Source organism: Equus caballus, chromosome 3 (genome assembly GCF_041296265.1).
Source record: "Equus caballus isolate H_3958 breed thoroughbred chromosome 3, TB-T2T, whole genome shotgun sequence".
NCBI classification, from domain to species: domain Eukaryota; kingdom Metazoa; phylum Chordata; class Mammalia; order Perissodactyla; family Equidae; genus Equus; species Equus caballus.
Window position 1 is genome coordinate 103,847,196 of NC_091686.1, and position 19,255 is coordinate 103,866,450.

The 19,255-nt window shown below is 43.7% G+C and overlaps 1 pseudogene; it reads right to left on the minus strand.

The window, feature by feature from the left end:
* Window positions 1-1,177: 1,177 nt before the first annotated feature.
* LOC138923491 (uracil-DNA glycosylase pseudogene) lies at window positions 1,178-3,615 on the minus strand (annotated as a pseudogene).
* Between the last annotated feature and the right edge of the window lie 15,640 nt (window positions 3,616-19,255).

A 19,255-nucleotide genomic window follows, 5' to 3' on the forward strand; every position in this document is an offset into this window, starting at 1 on the left:
TTTCTTATCTCTGCCTTTGCATGTTCAAGTATCTCAGAAATACTGATGAAACTATGTTCTTTCCCCTCTCTCTCTCTTTCTTTCTCTATCTTTCTCTCTTTCCTGTGTATCACAATAAGTTAATACTTATCAGTATTAATTAGTTGGAACAGAGTGGAGTTTTGCCAATGTGTAATTCTTTCTAAGCCCCAAATGTGTCTTTTGGTCACCTTGCTTTTTCCTCTTACCTTGAGCTAAAGGTCCTCATTCAACTGACAAGCCTTTTTTTTTTTTTTTTTTTTTTTGGAAACTTCAACAATCTTTTATTACGAAACTCAGCAGGGTTAACTCTTTAACCCAACTCAAAGCAAAGCCACATCTCTAACAGAATCTAGGATGGAGGTGACAACCTAATGAAGATTGTTAAACAAACAATAAAATATATATACAAATCTGCAACGTATTTTTACAAAGCAAAATTCGCCAGTGTTGCAGAAAAGATATCCCAAAGTGATTTTAGTTACAAAAAAAGCTTTTGGCAGTCTATGCTGCCTTAAGAACCTCAACTCAGGATACAACTAGGAGAAAAGGACTTCCTCTTAAAAAAAAAAATCAAAACCCCCCTTTGTCCTCCTCGATGTTCAGCTCGCACTGCTTACTCCTAGAAGAACCGTAGGTCCACGGCATAAACAAGACCCAGCTCCCCAATCTCGGCCTCTGCCTGGCTGTGAAGGCTCACACCAAGGATTATTCCTTAGCCACTTTCTCCTTCCTACACTCAGGAAAGGGAGGCCTAATTTCTGGGAACTTGCAAGTCGTCCTCATGCTTCCTTCAAGGAGGGCCCTGAGGCTCTGTGAGGATCAGGGGGCAGTGCACCTGGCCAGACTGGAAGGCCAGGTGGGCAGAGGGGCCCTTCTAAATAAACACACCCAACACCTTATAAGCTGAAGTCTAACCTACCGGTAAAGCAAGCAGCAGCTGGCCGTCCAAAGACGCGCTCATCTCCCGGCCTCCCCGAACCAGGCAGCAGAGGGAGCGAGGCCAGAGCACGCGGCTCATCTCTCTCCCAGGAGCTCTGGCTGACGGCACGTCTCAGGCCAAAGCCACGTTGCAAAGGCAGACAGGCGGCCACGGGACAGCCTAGGCCGCTTCTGCTCGATAAACTGGGCAGCCCGGTTCACGGCTATTTTACTCAAACTGTCCCCTTACGCAGAGTGCTAAGAACAAGGGAGATTATCTTCTCAATTCAACTTTGAAACAGACAGGTACTTCAACAGTAGCAACGAGAAAACTGCCCGGAGGCCCCCCAGTGCAGGGTCACAGCTCCTTCCAGTCGATGGGCTCCTTGCCGGACTTCTGCAGCAGCTCATTTGTCTTAGAGAAATGTCTACACCCAAAGAAGCCTCTGTTCACGGAGAACGGGGAGGGTGAGCAGTCTGCAGCACATGGGGCCGCTTCCTGTCGATGGCAATGCCCTTCTTCTGAGCATAAGAGCCCCAGAGCAGGAACACGAGGCCATTTGAGGCCTGATTTAGCCAGGACACGACCGGTCGGTGAACTCCTCCCAGCCTCTCTCCTTGTGAGAACTGGCCTGATGCTCCCGGACCGTGAGGACAGCGTTGAGTAGGAGAACACCTTGTTTGGCCCACGCAGATAAATCTCCATGACCAGGATGAACAAAACCGTCCATGTCTGTGGACAGCTCCTTATAAACGTTTTCCAAGCTGGGGGGGAGGTGGAACCGGTCTTTGAACACTGAAGCAGAACCCGTGAGCTGGATTGGGTCCGTGATACGGATCCAGGCCCAGGATGACGACCTTTACATCTCTTAGGTCACACATTTGGGTCCACGACTTGGTGTGGGGGTGGATAAACAGTGTGATGTCTTCTTTCTTCTGCAACGAACCCCATTAGCTTTATAAAATACGGTTTGCCGAACCCTCCGCTGAGGTGCCTCTTCCAACTCTCGCCGAAACCCACGGGCACATTGCGCGCCGCGAGTCTGCGCAGGGCCGCGGCCATGTTCCTCTGGATGCGGTCCAGCTGCTCCGGGCTCAGCGGCAAGGAGGGCGGCGTGCCGGGGTCCTCCTGCCCGGCTCGAGCCTTCTTGGCTGGGCTGGCCGTCGCATGCCCGCTCTCCTCAGCCACCACCGCCACGCCAGCCCCCGGGTCGGCCGGCTCGGGGCTGCAGGCATGTCGCCTCCTGGCGGGGTTCGTGGAAAAGAAAGAGTAGAGCGTCTTTTGGCCGATCATCCTGGAGCCGTGGAGGGAGCGAACGCGCACCGGCCGGGAACCCGCGAGACTCGCGCTGGTGAGGCGGTCTGCAATTGGCGCCAAGGGGCCCGCGCATGCTCCGACCGGGGTCTGGGCGGGGGGCGGCTCGTGACAGGCCTTTTTAATAAGAGGTTGAGGCTTTGCAGCAATTTCAGGATTTCAGGTAGAATGTCCAATATCGTAAGACATGATAAATGTCCAATTAGGGATACAGTTCAAAGTTCCACAGGGGAAATAGATTGGGCTAAAACAATGGACATTTTTTTATGACAATATTTGTGCTAAGTTAAAATGGTGATGCTCACTTTTTTTGGCATGCTTTCTGCGTACCCAGTTTTTTTCGATTTTTCTCATTAGTAATTGAGGAAGCCAACATGGCAGATAGCATGCTTAGACTAATTTGGTTGACCAGCTGAATTAAATGGACTGTTAGTGAGCTACTTGCAGGCCTGTAGATATGCGTGAATAATTTTGGCTGATATCCGTAACGTTCCAGTCCACCTTCCTGCTAATCTGTGTGGCATGAGGGCAGAGTGGACATAATTGCTTCCTCTTTGGGGATGCTAGCTAACGAGCACTCCTGGTGTTGACTGCCCAGTGTGGCAAGGATCCCCAGTCCTCTGAGCCTTATAAAGGTAAGAGAAAACCACTGCATTCTGTTGCTTTCTTTGGCAAAAGGAAAAACCAACAAAGGCACAACTCTTCCTCCCTCGTCACTATCTGTAAGGAAGGATCTAGCAGAAAGGCAGAGCTCAACCTCTGGAAGCAGAGACCTGGGTTTCAGGTCCAACCTGACCAGGTACTAGCTCTGACGACTTTAGCAAATCATTTCAATTCTGTGCTACTCATTTCCTCATCTGCAAAATGGACTTAATGTCTCCCTTCAGAGTTCTTGGGAGAACTTTATGTCAAGTGACTTATATAAAGTAGGAGCCTAGGAAATAGTAGTTATTGGTAAAAATGTTGGAGAAAGTAAAAGAAAAACTTAATAAACAGAAGCACTCGAGGAGAAACATAAAAGATTAATATTATCAAAGCAACAAAGCAACATGGTATACTACTGTTCTTACTAAAGTATCTCAGTAGAGTCCAAATGTGACATCTGTAGGTAGTTCTATGTGGTATTACAAGCAGGATTGTCTAAAAATGACTCCAGGGGTCTCTGAATCATCTGAACAATGAACTGACTAGCACTGGGGCTCACTCCATCTCAGGGAGAAGATCCTCCCCATGACTCAGCTTCCTCCCCCAGCGGGAGGGCCTGCAGTGACCCACAGGCCCCAAAGTCTCTAAGTACTGGGAAACTGCTTTTCCCAGAAAACTCCTGTAAACAGCCGCACCCAAATCCAGAGTATCTGGATTCCAAGTAGTATACAGTCATGTGTAGCTTAACGACGGGGACACACTCTAAGAAATGCGTCATTAGACGATTTCACAGTTCTGCAAACATCACAGAGTGTACTTACACAAAGATAGATGGTATAGCCTACTACACACCTAGGCTATATGGTACTAATCTCACGGGACCACCATCCTATACACAGTCCGTCACTGATTGAATCATTATGGGGCACATTACTCTGTCTTCTCCCTCCACACCATACCCACTTGACAAGGCCACTTTCCCATGTTAGATTTTCTGTCTTAGTCTTTTTTGGCTGCTTTAACAAAATACCATGGACTGGGTAGCTTATAAACGATAGGAATTTCTCTCTCACACTTCTAGAGGCTGGAAATCCAAGATCAAGGCACCAGCATGGTCGGGTTCTGGTGAAAGCCCTCTCCCTGGTCTATGTGTGTCCTCACATAGTGGAAAGAGCAAGGCATCTCTGTGAGGTCTCTTTTGTAAGAACTCTAATCCCAGTCATGAGGGCTCTACCCTCATCATCTAAGCCCTTCCCAAATGTCCTACTTCCTATCACTATCACACTGGGCATTAGGATTTCAACCTATGAATTTTGAGGGGACACAAACATTCAGATCATAGCGCCAGATAAGAAAGTACAGTATTAGGGGACACATTCCTGCCCTGAAATTTATCCCCACAGTTTCTTGGGGGGACAAGGCTGACCCCAGATCGCCTCTCTTGAGGATGATGAGAGATGTCAGAACTGTGTACTTTCTTCTCTTGCTAACTCGTGTTTTTTAAATTTCGCAAATAAATCCTCATCCTTAACCATACCCTGTGATATTATGGAATTTGTCTGTCTGGAGCTTGTCATACAACCGTCTAAAAGTCCAGAATTTTTTTCAGTTGACCACAAAGGTCTGTCCATGAGTTCTAGTCCCATCATCTCTCATTAAATGGACACAGATTCTGTTCTCTCTGCAGGGCACTCTACTAACTCCAGGAGGGCAAATTAACGAAACACTATCCCTGCCCTCAAAGGGTTTGGTTTTTGTCATTATTATACTATAATTCTATATCTTTAGTAGAAAGGAAAGAAATACAATAGATTTAGTAAATCGGAACATAAGTTTATCCACAATGGTCTCTATGTCGTCCACTGATTGAGAATAAATTATGAACCAGGCATTCTACTAGCCACTTTATAGATAGTGCTTTACAAAATTCTCAGACTAACCCTCTGATAAGAGAACTGAGGTTCAGAGAGGTGAAGTCACACAGCTAGTGAGTGATGAAGGAAAGTTTTGAACTCAGTTCTGCTCTCCTAATAATAAGTTATCCTGCCTCCTAAGCAGCTTGAATAGCCAAAGGGAAACACAGAGCTGGTGAATTGGGCTGGACTCAACAGTAGCACATTAGTCTATCTTTCTCCAGTCACTAAGAGTGCCCCAAGGGCCTGAGAGTCTGCATGTGTCTGGAAGTAACTCATTTATTTCCAGGGAGTGACTTAGTCATTAAGGAAGAAAACGAGCAGAGTACTACTAGACAACAAGTCACATTCCCAGGTAGCCTCGTCTGCTCATCAGCACTCATAAGGCTCATATTTAGAGCCTTGTCATATTCAAAATGCTGAACGTATCAATTGAGTTTTTATGCAGTGAATGGAGAAGAATAAGACAGAGTTTCTGAAGTTATAGCAAAGTCTAAAAATCATGCAAATGAAAGAAACTCCTATTTTTCAAGTTTCACATGAACCTCTTTTTACAATCTTGCAAATATTTACTGTTTTCAGGGGCCTGAGGCATAGTTCCCTTAAAACAGCTATAAAAAAAGCAAAGAAATAATAAATGAGTAAATAAGTGCTACAAATAACATGAATATGCTTTATAAATTCCATTAATACTACTATCAACAGTAAAGATATTGACCCAAAGGAAGGTAAAATGGAACTCACATTTGTTTATAATTAACTGTGTGCTGGGTACTGTTTGGGGAATATAATCCCATTTAATCTTCAGAGAGAGAACATTTGTATTTATTTTTGGCTTCCCATCATCTGATTCTCTTTTTCGTGTTTCATTAATTCTCCCCCCAGTGACTCTTGCTGGGAGGCTGGGACTACCTCCTACTTTGGAAGCTGCACCCTTGCAGCCAAAATCAAGAATGTGCTCCAGTTTCGGACAACCAGTCATACCCCGTCCCAGAGTTCGAACAAGGCATCAGTAAGAGAAAGAAGTGGCAATACTGCCACTATCCATGACAGTGACCCTTCCAGACCAGCCTTGTGCTTGACTTTGGCTGTTGTTTTTTCTGCACAACCTTCATGCCTGGTTCCCATCATTTTAGGTGATTTTTTCAATACATCCCATTTCTGCTTAACTCAGCCAAAATTGGTTTCTGTTGCTTACAACTCAGAACCCTGATTGATCCATCTTACAGCAATCCATCCTCTGGTATGAGTATTATTATCCCTATTATATCACTAGGGAAACTGAGGCTTAGAGATATCCAGTCACCTTCCCAAAGTTACACAGCTTGTATGGGACAAATTTAAGTGCGTAAGTGACTGGATACTCTCTACACTTTGAGAAGAACTACATGGTGGTAGTCAAAGCAAGTCTGAGCATCACCTGGTAGATGCCACCCATGGAGAAACAGTTGCCTAATAGCTCCTTTGCTGGAGTTGCAGTTTGCAAGGTTGAATTGTTAAGTAAATTGACTTGAGACCACTTCTTACGTTGTCTCTTCTGAAAACATACTCTGATGACACCAAGTAGAAGTGAACTTCTTCTCAGATAATACTGTGTGTTTTGATATCGTTAATGCTATGTTCATCTTGCAAAGCCACCAACCTGGGGCCCTTATACAAAGTTTACCCACAAGAGAGACAGGAAGATTTGTCTAAACTGTATCTTTGATCACCTCACAACAAGCGAAGGGTAAATAAGGGTAAGAGAATGTTTTTCCTTTATGCCTCAGCACATGAAAACTTAGGAAATCTGCAGCTTTTCTTAACTGGAGGTTGAGCATCACAAGGCTGGGATTTGTCACTGTCATGACACACTGATGGAACGATGAGGAAAGGTCATTGCAGAACATGAGGTTGTCACTTCTGCATGTAAAAAATGCTCTTTATTTGTACAAGGGGCTTAGTGGGTCACATTCAAAGGAAGCTGGAGGAGTCCAGTGTTTTGAAGTTCAAGTCTTCCTATCTTCCACTGCTCACAAGTCTCAGCAAGTAGAGCTGGTGGGTAGAGAGTGGCTTGAGTGGCATTCCAAGTAGTGACGATAGAGAATTCCCCACTGACTGCCAGAAAAACTTGCCTCACAATGAAAATAAACATTGGGTCTTGTGTTTAAATACAGGTAGCACTGCAAAGTTTCCTGATGGCTTTGACAGATCTTGACCAGATTTAAGCAGGGCCCTCCAATAGCTTCACTGAAGCCCTTGACTTTCAAGTGATAAAAGACTCTATCACCCCCCCACCCTCCTTAAAACCTTTGAACACACTGGCATGGTCATCCTGGTCATGTTCAGAACGTGGGCTCAAGAGTCAGCCTGCCTGGTTCAAACTCTGCCTCTGCCATTTGCTAGTCATAACTTTTGCCCAATTACTTAGCTTTTTATGTATCTCAATTTCCTCATCTATACAATGGAAACCAAGGGGCATCCCCGTGGCTGAGTGGTTAAGTTCACACACTCCATTTCAGTGGCCCAGGGTTTCACTGGTTCGGATCCTGGGTGCAGACGTGGCACTACTCATCAGGCCATGCTGAGGCGGCATCCCACATGCCACAACTAGAAGGACCTGCAACCAGAATATACAACTATGTACTGGGGGCTTTGGGGAGAAGAAGAAGAAAAAGAGATTGGCAAGAGATGTTAGCTCAGGGCCAATCTTTAAAAAAAATAAAAATAAAAATAAAAAATAAAATAAAATGGAAATCATAATAGTACTTACCACTTAAAGTTGCTATGAAGAATAAATGAAATCATTCCTTTAGAAGTCCTTAATGTAACTCAAATATATAATAATGAGACAGAGGAAAGTCAAGATAACCACAGAAGACAGTCTCATTCCAAAAGGAGAAAGAGGTAAGATGTGAGGACACTTTGGCTGCAACATCTGTCACCTCATTGATCGCCAGGGTTGATTTGGCTGAGCTGGCAGGCTGGGTGGGTGCCCCCCGCCTTTATTCCCCTCCATGTGCATCCCTCGGCAAACTGCATGCTCGGTGGAAGAGGATGACCTTCCCAGATAGAGGAGGATCACTCTTTGGTCAAGGGTATAGGAGTAGCCATGCTTCCCTGCTAGAACCTCCAGACAAGCCCTGAAGGTCATTTGTAGGAGAACATAGGGTAATCAAGCGTCCATGACTCCAGACACATCCAAATGAGGCGCTGCATGTGGCAGTCTGCCTTTCCCTGCAAAAGCAAAGCAAGGCAAAGCAAAACAAAAAACAAAAGCAGAGGAGAAGGGGGAGGCGCATAGCAGTCACTGGTCCCTAGTGATCCTGAACTCCTGCCAGGCACACGGTGTTAGGGCTCCTTATTCTGAGGAAGGAAAGATTCCTTGATTAGGGCCAAGTTCTGTCCCTTGGGATGGCTCCCTAATCCATCATTCTCTGTGGCCCTGCCTCTATCCTCCGGACTCTCCTTTTTTAAAGAAATAGTCTGTGTTTGTAGCTAAACAGCTTTCTCAACTTGCTTCCTGCTTGTAGAATTTTGGGGGCCCAGAGCCTCTTTTCATTTTGAACTGTCTCTGCCCCTTTTAGTCTGAGTTGGGACAAAGCTTTTACATTTGGCCACTCTCTGGGAATTCTGTGAATCTGACTGTGTTCACTTCTCGTGTTCCTAAATCCATATCTACAATTCTTTTGTGTGTGTGTGTGTGGAAGATTGGCCTTGAGCTAACATCTGTTGCCAGTCTTCCTCTTTTTGCTCAAGAAAGATTGTTGCTGAGCTAATATCTGTGGCACTCTTCCTCCACTTTGTATGTGGGATGCCATCACAGCATGGTTTGATGAGCGGTGCTAGGTCTGCCCCCGGGATCTGAGCTTGCAAACTCTGGGACGCTGAAGTGGAGTCTGCAAACTTAACCACTACACCACCGGGCCAGCCCAATAATCCTTTTTGAGACATACCTCTCTCACTTTTGGGCTGAGTGTTAGGGTGTTATGGGACCTAGCCTTTAAGATTTTTAGAAACTCTTTATTCTAGTTGAGAGGGTCTAACTAGAGGGTCTAACTGCTCTGCTAAAATCTTTCTGAGGTCTTCGTAAAAGGTCTTAGAGATAAATTTTTGATTTGATCTCAACCCTGAGGTCATTTCTTACTTTTTGAGTGTTTTTCTGACTAAAGATAGTGAAAATGTGAAATAGTTTTGTTTTCCAGCTCAGTACATCCTGGTTCTTCTATATTTCCTTGAAATTCCACTTCTAAACTGAACAGTTCTCTCTGTAGCTAATCTCTCTCTTCCTTATACAAGAAAGTCAGCACTTTTAACATTCTGCCTGAAAATCTCCTTAGTAAGATGCACAAGTCTATTGTCTATCTTTCACGTTAATATAGGCAATAGTTTTGCCAGTTGATTTTACTGCAAACCATGTGCCACTCTCTTTCCAGCTTCCAATGGCAGTCTCCTCACTGTGCTAAACAGAATAATGACCCTTTTAAGAGGTCCGTGCCCTAATCCTCAAAATCTGTGAATATGTTGCTTTACAAGGCAAAAGGAACTTTGCAGATGTGGTTAAGTTAAAGATCTTGAGACAGGAAATTATCCTAGATGATCTGGGTGGGCCCCATGTAATGGCAAGTGTCCTCGTAAGGGGAAGGGAGGAGGGAAGCAGGACAGACAGAGGGAAAGAGATGTGAAAATGGAAGCAGAGGAGAGAGAGAAAAAGAGAGAGGGATTTAAAGATGACACCCTGAAGGATTTGAAAATGGAAGAAGGGGCCACAAGTCAAAGAATGTGGGCAGCCTCTAGAAGCTGGAATGCAGCTCTGCCAACACCTTGATGTCAGCTCTCTGAGACCCGTTTTGGACTTCCGATGTTCAGAACTGTAAGATCATAAATCTCTGTTGTTTTAAGCTGCTAAGTATGTGCTAATTTGTTACAATAGGTGGATTGGATCCGTCCCGTTTACTGAGTTCAGGCAGGAAGAGGTCTAGGTTGAGGGATTCCCAAGAGTGTCTAAACTTAGGTAAAAAAAAAAGGTAGCTTTTTGATCTTTTCTTTTCTTTTGAGACCGAGCAGCCAGTTGGAGCTTCCGAGTTTTTATTAGACATGGCAGTTGGCATAGAGAGTGGTTTCGTATTGTGCTAAAGCTTCCGTGAGCTATTGGCTTTTAGTGGGATATTTTAAGCCTTTTCTACATATCTAGGTCCCTATTTAATTCTCCTTTTCCACTGAAAAAATAAAAGATTTAAAAAAGACATCGTTTGATAATGTAGCCTGGCAGAGAAAGTATTAAGTTCTATGTAGGTTAGCATAACTAAAATTTGCATTACCTTAACCATGAAATTTTAATAAATCAATGAACAAATGAGGCTGGTGTGATAGTCCTGACCTGCGAATCTTTTTTCTGTCAGTTTCATGCCTGGGTGGTTATTACTGATGGCTATTTAATGCATTCATGTGGAAAGATACTAATTCATGGCAGAGAAGTAGCAGTTCTCATTTAGGATCTAAGTCTGGGCTTTGTGGCATGTGAGTCAATCAACACGGCTGAATGCTAAATGTTTGCTGGGGACTGGGCATCAAGGATGCACTCGTAGGTAGACTTTGCTCACTAACCAGAACAACCCAGGAAACAGCCGCAGCAATTCTGAAAATCTTCATGGTTTGATAAATGGATATATGAACACTTTATAATAAGCTGTTCAAGAGTTCCTAATTTAATTTCTTATTTTAACTACTGCGAGAGTTCAGGGTGTCACTGTGTCTTGGGAATATTAAAGTGAAAATGAGAATTATTAGTAGAATTTTAGTCTTTTCTTAGAACAGAAGAAAATGCCTATCATTCATGAGTCTAAAATTAATCTTTTATTAAGTAGAAAAGAAACACTTCCGTGGTCAGCCAGAGGCTGACTTGTGCACTAGCAACACTTGAGCAGAGAATTATTGGGCTGTGGGCAAGAGCACGAAGCAGTGAGGTACTGGTGAATGTTTTACAACTGGCTCTTACAGGAAAAAAAAGACCAATTAGTAGCATTTGCCAATTTCTATGGTGTAAGAACTCCCACTATAACCAATTTCAATCTACCTAACTGAACTCTCTCTGAATATAGATTTGGGAAGAGATGTGCCCTGTTGACTCACATTAGCTGGTATGACGTGGCATCAGCAATTTGACAAATAGAAATGGCAAGCAATAGTATATTTTGGAGCATATGAGGAAGCCATTTGGTGTAAACCTAATTCGGCCTGACCTTGTTTTTCCAAAAGGGCCTGACCGTGGCTGTTGAGCATGCATTGTACATCTGCTTTAGACATTCCCTGTGGCAAGAACAAAGGCCCTTGAGATAAAGATGCAACTTCCCTCCCCCTCCCAACATTGGCATTTCCTTAAGGATTAAGCATCTTTCCTTAGGCTAGGAACTGATTGCTGCGCTCACCTGTGACCACCCAGCACGAGACAACAGACTTGCCTCCTGCTATGCCCACTACCTGCTGTGTCCATCAAGTGCTGTGCCCGACAGGGCAATCTTGTGACTATTGTGGGAGGGACATTTCAATTATATGTGAAACGTCCTGTATGGAGGTATATAACTACTCTGTATACCTCACTTCTTTGGTGCCCTTTCTTCCTTTGGGAAGAAAGGCCCCAGGCCATGGTCCTCAGATTTTAGTTCAGAATAAACTCTCCCAAATTTTCATTATATGGATTATTTTCGTTGACAAATTACATCACTGTAAAGAAATTTCAGGGGCAGAAGCCGCACAGAAGTAATTCCCATTTGAGGCTCTTCTAAACACCTGCATTTGAACTTTAAAACACTGGAGATACAATGAAGGTAAGCAGTTGAAGGATTTCTGTTCCTTTATTTTTGTTTTTGTCTTTTGTTTTTTTTCCAGATGAAAAATAATTTAAAATTGCCCTGAAACGTGAAAGGCAGTGCCATTCATACTGTCTAGATATGTTTCACATTGAGGACCTTCGAACCTAAATCCTGAACTACTTCAAACGTGGGAGTGCTTAATGAAGCAGCCATAGCAAATGACAGATCCTTCTAGGTGACTGGAACATTTGTGAGACTTTTTTTTTTATTATTAAGCTGTGATTCCAGTTTAAATTTTTCAGAGACATGTTATATGAGAGATTAAAGGCCTCAGTGATTCATTTAACTCAATTATGAATAAGTTGACATCCCTGGGAAGCCTTTGAATATTTTATTACGTGTACCGATGGCTCTTCTAATTGGAGACAGTTATACTCACCTACTCCAACTCACTCTTCCCCAGTGCAGCCTCCCAAGCCAATCAATCATAGAGCTGCTATGTTTAAAAAATATTCAAAAGAGGGGCTGGCCCCGTGACCGAGTGGTTAAGTTCGTGCGCTCCGCTGCAGGCGGCCCAGTGTTTCGTTGGTTCGAATCCTGGGCGCGGACATGGCACTGCTCATCAGACCACGCTGAGGCAGCGTCCCACATGCCACAACTAGAAGGACCCACAACGAAGAATACACAACTATGTACCGGGGGGCTTTGGGGAGAAAAAGGAAAAAATAAAATCTTTAAAAAAAAAAAATATTCAAAAGAGAGTGGGAATGTGAGAACCATATAATATGATCCCATTGTTCTGAATCCCTTAAGGTGGATGCTAGAAGCTCAGTTCTGACCTAGATTCATTTTAGGTTGGGGTTGAGTTCATCTTATCAGGTGACCCCTCAGGCTGTGCTTTGTAAAGTTGAATCAACTGATCTGTCTGGAAAACATGTGCCCTGTGTGTTCCCACAAAGCACGTGTACAATCGTAATTTGAGGACGACGATAGTGTCAGAGCCTCTGAGGATGGCTAGAATGACCCAGCTCTTGGGAGTCTATTGGATTGAGTGTGTGGTGCTGTGCTTTCCTTTACCCCAGGCAACTGCTCAGGCCTACATCATCCATCATAATCTAGGCATCGAAACTAGGGACTAGGGAGGGAGGGAAGATCAAGCCACCTGCCCGCCAGGATATTTAGAACAATGTTTAACAATGTGTGTTCAAGAATGCTTTCCTCAGTTGGTTGTAATAGCTGAACATTTGGAAATAGAAAGCTGAAAAATTGAATTATGGCTCAGGAATACAATAGGATTCTGTGCGATCACTGCAAATATTAGTGTAGATGCATATTATGTACTAGTTAGAGTTCTCCAGAGAACCCTAATTAATGTTTACATAAATAAATATATATGTGTATATATACAGAGAGAGTAAGAGAGATTTGTTATAAGGAAAAGGCTTACACAGTTATAGAGGCTAAGTCCCATGATCTGCTGTGTGCAAACTAGAGGCTCAGGAAAGCCAGTGGTGCACTTCCTGTCCAAGTCTGAAGGCCCGAGGACCAGGGAACCCGATGGTATAAGTCCCAGTCCAAGTGTAGGAGATCAATGTCCGGCTCAAAGAGTCAGGCAGAGAGTGAATTCTTCCTTCCTCCACCTGTTGTTCTGTTCAGGCTCTCAATGGATTGGGGTTTGGATGATGCCCAGCCCCAGTGGGGAAGGCAATCTGGTTTACTCAGTCTACTATTCAAATGCTAATCTCATCTGGAAAGGCCCTCCAAGGCACACCCAGAAATAATATTTAGCCAAACATCTGTGCTCCTGTAGCCTGGTCAAGTTGACGTACACAATTAACCATCACAATTTATTAGCCCAAAATGAGTGAATAATGTATATAATTAAGTAAAAATCATTTAGACTATATCTCATTTATGTAAAAGATGTATATATACATATATATGTATGTAAGTGACTGAAAGGATTAAAGGACTTGGCTTTATGGATATTCTTTTTTCTATTGGTCTATCTACATTGAACAGACACCACGTAATAATGAAATAATAGCAAAAGGTCAAAAATGAAAGAAAGAGTTGTTGTAAATGCTCAGTTTAAGAGAGATGTTTACGAGGCTCTGGCCAAGGCCCTGTCTTCCAGGACTTATTCCATCTTCCTCCCTATTCCTATAGGTCTCCCCTTCACCCCTGCCCCTGAATCCTCCCTTACAGAACATGCAACATGAACCCTGTGTAGTAGATTGAATGGTTTGCTGTCTACATCTAAGGATTCTCCTCGGGACTATATCGTGCAGATGAAGACCAGGATATCAGAGTTTTCTCACAAAGATCAGGAAGCTGGAATGACTTCAAAAATACCAGCAGGGAAGAGAATCACCGCTGGAATCCAGTGGCTGGCATGTTTGTGATGGGCCATCCCAGCTGGCATCGTCCCTGACTCAGACACCCAGGTCTTGCTCTCTCAGTTTCCCTTGGCTTCTCTTGTCCCTCCCACTGACGTGCTCCTGCAACAAAAGACCGCAGAGCCTGGAATCAAGTAGCTAATCAGGATGCAGCTGCCCTCTCGGCTCAATCCTACTTAATGTCTATGTCAGCAGATCCCTCGCCTCCTCTTCGTCTCAGTCCGAGAGCTGGGTTTTTAGCTTTCCGAAATGGAAGCATGTCTCAAGAGGAGGATTAGCCAATTGGCTAAAGAACAAAGAATCAATTTAGTTTAAAATAGTTCCTTTAATGGTGGTATTTTGCATCCACAGTAACTTTCGAAGGCACCCGTGTGCGCTTTTGTCCGGAATCCTCAGGGAGCCTAGAGTGGGCTGCTTTTCACTAAGCGGGGTGGGTGGGTGGGAGCCTCCTGCTTTCTGTTGGAATGAGAAGCTGAGCCAGAAATGGATATAACTTTTAAATTCTCTGGAATGCAATGACATCTGCTTAGGATATTTCTTGGGTGTTTTATCTTCAATAAAAAGAAGAAAGCAATTTATCAAAACATACAGGGAGAGGGCAGCTAAAGAATTGATACCTTTACCTATACACCTACTAATTGATTGCAAGAAATGGTCTAACAAGGTCTTCTGGCCCTGAAATAGATCCCTAGCGACAGAGGGACTCACAAGTGATGTTTTAAAGTAAAAAGTATCTCGTTGCATGGTTAGCCAAATAATCAGGACATGTATCTCATTTGAAGTAGAAGACCAAATTTAGGCAACACTATCTTTAATAACTGAAATCAGGCATAATGCCAAACTTTGAGAGACAGGAAGAAGGTACTGGTTAATTCTTTAATGTCACCACAAAAATTTACCTCCCCCAGATTAAGTGACACATGTGATTCTGGTATTTTTGTTTGTTTATTTTGCTAAGAGTTTAAAGTGTAAAGCAAAACACATGCTGATAAAAATGGAAGGATCGATGTACTACAGTTTTTTGAACAGCTACTAAGTGCCAAACGTCAGGTATATTTCTTTTCCGTACAGCAATTGCGAAGTGTAGACATGATTATTATTCCCACTTAGATCCAAAACTAAGGTCAAGAAGTTTCATCTTCTCCAAAACATTTCAGCCAGGAAGTGGTTAAGCCAAGTTTTGAACTTTCTAGCTTTAAAGGTGCCTGGCTTCTGAAAGCCACATGACCTTCTAGATCTGTAAACAGCATCCACATATATAGAGTTGTATTTTAGAAAATCTAGAAGTGAGAGTGAAATTGTCTTAAGAAGGATTTGTTGAGCAGGCAAATGTGAAGTGAATCAAGGACGTAGGCTGGGGAAAGGAAGTGTCAGGGTAATGGGGAATATCCTGAATCCTGCCAAAGGCTAAGGCATCCTTCACCCCATGGAGAATGCCAAAGCTAGATGATGAACAGAAACGTCAGGGTGAGAACCAAGACAAGAGGGTTCATCATGAGTTCTTTGGAGACCGGGTCCTGCCAGACTGTTTCCTCAGTGCCTGGAACAGAGCCTACCTTATATATCCTTGGTGTTCTGTAAGTATTTCTCAAATGAAGGAATGGAGTACTTCAGGACATGGATATCGAGGACCTAGATGGAAGCTGAAATTGCCGAGATAGAGAGTCTCCTGACATTGAGGACCTAGACTGAGGCTGAAATTACTGAGATACAACATCTGGTCTTCCTGTCCCAGGTGGTTCTCACACTACTTGGTACCTGGCTTTCTTTAATCTAGAAAAAAATCCAACCTAGGAAATTTTAGTGCAGAGTTCTTCTGCAGAGGTTCCTGGATTGACTTGGTTGGAGCAGGAAGGTCTATGTGTGTGTGGAGGGGTCTGTTGTAGTGTTTCTGCACAATACAATTTGTAGAGTGTATTGGAAAGGAAAGAGAACCCATAGCCTTTTTCAGATTCTGAAGGAAGAGTCTGAATTAAAAATAATAATAATATTGTGAAGTAATGGGAAGACAAGGCAGATTCAGAGACTGGCCTTTCCATTCTAATTCATTTCTTTCTCTCTATCCTCAAAAATACCAGTTATTCTTGCGGCTGGCCTGGTAGTGTAGTGGTTAAGTTCGTGTCCTCTGCTTTGTTGGCCTGGGGTTCATGGGTTCGGATCCCAGGAGTGCACCTGGTACCTAACATGTATCAGGCCACACTTTGGTAGCATTCCACATAAAATAGAAGAAGATTGGCACAGATGTTAGCTCAGCGACAATCTACCTTACACACACACAAAAATGCCAGTTGTTCTTGAGTGCATTCCTGATTACACTGTCCTCTTTCCTTAAATGTTGTCACCTCAACATTTTGTTCAACTAATGTCTCCGCATCCTTCGGAGCCCAGAACATTCATCGTCTTTCCTGACTACTTTAGGTCCCATTGATTTAATTTCTTCCTACTCTGAATTCCTATAAAACTTATGATGCATCCTACATAATTTATCTTTTTCTTTTAAAGGGAGAAACATTCTTTTTTATTTTTTTAAGATTTTTTTAAAAAATTTTTTTCCTTTTTCTCCCCAAAGCCCCCCGGGTACATAGTTGCATATTTTTAGTTGTGGGTCCATCTAGTTGTGGCACGTGGGATGCCGCCTCAGCATGGCTCAAAAAGTGGTGCCATGTCCGCACCCAGGTTCCGAACCGGGGAAACCCTGTGCCGCCAAAGCAGAGCACACGATCTCAACCACTTGGTCACGGGTCCGGCCCCCACAATTTATCATTTAACCGTAAATTGTTTATCCTTGTTGTTTCATAAAGTGGACTTTTCAATTCTAATAGACTAATAGATCCTTGGGCACAGGGACCGCATCGTAGATTAGTGGCTGAGAGCATACACTTGGCTGAGTCTTTTCCTCTTCTCCCCTTACTGCCTGCCCTCGGGCAAGTGATTAACCTCTGCATCTCTTAGTTTTCTCTGTAGAATGATGATAATAACAGAACCCACGTCATGCAGTTGATGGAAGGATAAGTGAGGTAATGCATAAAAGTTGCTGAGCACAGTCTCTGGAAAACAATAAGTTGCTTTTAACTATTACAGCATATTCATTAAAACCTTCTACTTCTATTTCTGTTTCGACTATGGGAGCTTCTCTGCTCCCACTCTTGAATTCTGAGACACTGGGAAAGTCACTTAAGCCTGTTTATTCTTAGACACCTAACCAGTGAACTTCTGGTTCCCCTCAACCAGGGATATTTCTGTGCCCTTGTTGTTTCCTTGACTTAATGCCTCCAAAGCCCACTACCATCCTCCATGCCCTGCTTTTCCAAAAAAGCTACTTCGAGCCCGGTAGAGATTTCTGGGCTTCTGGAGTAACCCTTGACTAGTACAGAGGAGCAAGAGCACAGCTAGCTATTCACTAAGAGAAAGAATGGCCAAGGCACAAGAGAATTTTTCTCTCATGTTTCTTTTCCAACCCAAAGAGAAAAGGTAAGCAGCACACATCCCCTGGGAGCTTCCTGCCACTGCCCAGATGGAGCCGAGGAGGGACCAACAATCTTCGCTCCATTGCATTTGAGGTACATATACTCCCCTAGAACATGGAGCACCTTGAAGTTTGGGAGAAGCATTCCAATGCAGTGCACGTTTAGGCGAATCTTTGTTCCAATAGACTCTAATCCCCCAGGAGGGTGGCTGCAATTGCAGCAACGTGTGTGTACGTATGTGTGTGTGTGTTGAGGGAAGCATCGATTATAAGAGATGGCAGCCCTTGGGGGAGCAGCCATGTGACAAGGAGAGGTCCTGAGGTGGAGCAGAGCATCCATGAAAGAGTAACTGTCACAGCCTGCTGCAGCAAGAAGAGTTCAGAATCCATCCCTTCCACTCGGTTAAGAAACAAAAGTTTTAGGGGTTGGAGAAAACTGAGACTCCATCAATTATGCTGATAGGGGTCTTATTAAGACATATTTGGTTTTGTGGCCACAGAAAGAAGGTTATGTACATTTTTAGAATCTAGGGCTTAGATTACCTTTCCAGTCAGGAAATAAATATTACCTGAACGCCTAAGCTAAAAGCTTGAAGCTGTAGTCAAAGCTTTTACCACGTGTGCACACATATGCACATGGACAGGAGGTGTCTTATATATGGATACAGTATCTATATAGCATTGCATCTTGGTAGCTACAAAGATGTAGAAGACTTGGTCCCACAGAGCCTCGTCCGTCCCTCGATGAAGACAATCATTTCATAAAGCTAAGGTTGTAGTGATCACGGGGAAGTCCGCATTGTATGCATTTTTCAGAACAAAATTTTGCCCTCTTGGAGGCAGAGTCCCAGTGTCTTCTGAGACTTCACTTTTACATAATTCATTTTCAAATAAATGATTATGAAAGTAACGAATGTTCATGTCAGAAAATCTGAAAAAAGGCCAAAGGAGAAAATGAAAATCGCTCGCAGGGAGACCTTCTTGAGAGAAAAGGGGTCCCTTTGCTCTTTCAATATAAACTCGTTTGCATTCAATTCAATTGGAAAAGCAATCTCTGCGCCCCGCAGACCTCAGTGCAGGGCGCCAGGCGAATGCATATTGGAATAACGCTCAGCCCTGTTCAAGGACCTGGTCATGGAGGAAGGGCTGTAGGACTTTCCCTTCATGAAATTCTGCGCTTCCTCGCCGCCTCCTATAATGAAGTTCCAGTCTGATCACACTGGTCATATTTGCTAAGCCACCGAAGGCTTGGGTGAGAAAAAGAGGCCTTTAAAACTCCAATAACGGGCTGAATAAAATGTGAAGACAGCCTTTTATCCTTTGTTTCTAAAATCAGGTTCCAAATGAAGGAGGTCAGGAGCTAAGACAAGACTGCATTGCAGTAAACATCTAATAGCAAAGGTGCACGGAGTTGCCTTTTCGTTTGAGTGACTTGGGGAGAAGGCCTTTGCCGGAGAGAGCTGATGCAGATTGGGGCAGACTATTAACCAGCTGGGTGTCTCCCACGTGTGGGTTGAAATCACCCTCACCAAATTGTCTGAGACAGGTTGTACAAAAGCTATCAGCTGCTACTAGCTTTCGACTTGCTACTGGTTTCTTCTAGTCATTTCTTATTATTGTCTTTGTGCATAAATGCTTCTGTACAGACGACTGCATTTATTCTTTGGGTACTATATGCTCAGGAGGAACTTATATTTTCAGGGGACAATTTGGGGTAGATGAGGCGGGGGGGAGGGGGCGCAGCGTGGAGACTACAAATGATTTTGGCAGTTATGGGTGTGCACAAG